The 1435-nt window shown below is 45.7% G+C and overlaps 1 pseudogene; it reads right to left on the bottom strand.

Annotated features, from left to right (window-relative positions):
* Window positions 1-1029: 1029 nt before the first annotated feature.
* Window positions 1030-1146, bottom strand: LOC126207569 (5S ribosomal RNA; annotated as a pseudogene).
* Between the last annotated feature and the right edge of the window lie 289 nt (window positions 1147-1435).

The raw sequence follows: 1435 nt of genomic DNA, 5'->3' as shown, positions 1-1435 counted from the left end.
CATCTACTTTTAGGGCCTCTCTGACAATCCTATATTTAGTGCGAAAAAGTGAGTAAACGTTATCAGATTGTTGTGGTGGAAAAGATTTCGATGTATTTGCTTATCGGCATTGTGAACTGCCAGTAGACAGAGGGTAAACTCAAACACCCCGCTTTCTGCATCTGTCTGCATCTACATCTATGCTCTGCAATATCACCGTGCAGTGCATGGCAGAGGGTACGTCCATCGTATCAGTTATTAGCGTTTCTTCCCGCTCCATTCACATATGGAGTGCGTGAAGAATGAATGATTGAGTACCTCTGTGTGTACTGTAATTACTCTAATCTTATTCTTGAGATCCGTACGTGGGCGATACTTAGAGGGTTGTAGGATATCTTTCAAGCTGGCTCTTGAAACTTTCTGGGGGTAGTTCACGTCAGTCTTCCAGAGGCTGCTAATTCAGTGTTTACGTTCTATCTGTAACACGCTTCCACGCCCTTCTCTGTATACATTCCGTATCCCCTGTTAGTGCTATCTGGTACGGGTCCCACACACTTGAGTAATATTCTAAAACAGGTCACACGACTGATTTGTAAGCACGCTCCTTTGTAGATTGATTGCATTTTCCCACTATTCTGCCAATAAACCGCCAGCTTTACCCACGACTGATCCTACGTGACCATTCCATTTCATATCCCTACCCAGGTATAGGTTTGAGCTGGCAGATTCCATCTGCGGCTCATTGACATTACAGTCATAGGACATAACGTTTTTTTCGTTTTGTTAAGGAAACAACCTTACATTTTTGAACATTTAAGGCAAGCTGCCAATCTTTGGACCACTTTGAAGCACTCCGTCTTCAGACCACAAGTGGCCCATCGGGACCATCCGACCGCCGTGTCATCCTCAGGTGAGGAGGCGGATAGGAGGGGCGTGTGGTCAGCACACCGCTCTCCCGGTCGTTATGATGGGTTTCTTTGACCGGAGCCGCTACTATTCGGTCGAGTAGCTCCTCAATTGTCATCACGAGGCTGAGTGCACCCTGAAAAATGACAACAGCGCATGGCGGCTGGATGGTCACCCATCCAAGCCCCGGCCACGTCCGACAGTGCTTAACTTCGGTGATCTCACGGGAACCGGTGTATCCACTGCGGCAAGGCCGTTGCCTTGGACCACTTTGAAATCCTATCAATATCTGACTGAATATTTATACAGCTTTTTTTCAGATAGTACTGCATTATGGATAACTACCTCATCTGTGAAAAGCCTGATTTAACTATTATTTTTGTCTGGGAGTTCATTAATATACAATATGAATAGCAAGGCACACAACACACATCCCTGGGGCACACCCAAAGTTACTTCTACATATTACGATGAATCTCCATCCAAGATAACACGCTGCGTCCTCTTTACCAAAAAGCCATCAACCCAGTCACAAATTTCACCTGTTACC

Source organism: Schistocerca nitens, chromosome 1 (genome assembly GCF_023898315.1).
Source record: "Schistocerca nitens isolate TAMUIC-IGC-003100 chromosome 1, iqSchNite1.1, whole genome shotgun sequence".
Taxonomy (NCBI): domain Eukaryota; kingdom Metazoa; phylum Arthropoda; class Insecta; order Orthoptera; family Acrididae; genus Schistocerca; species Schistocerca nitens.
This window is presented reverse-complemented; position numbering and strand designations above follow the sequence as displayed.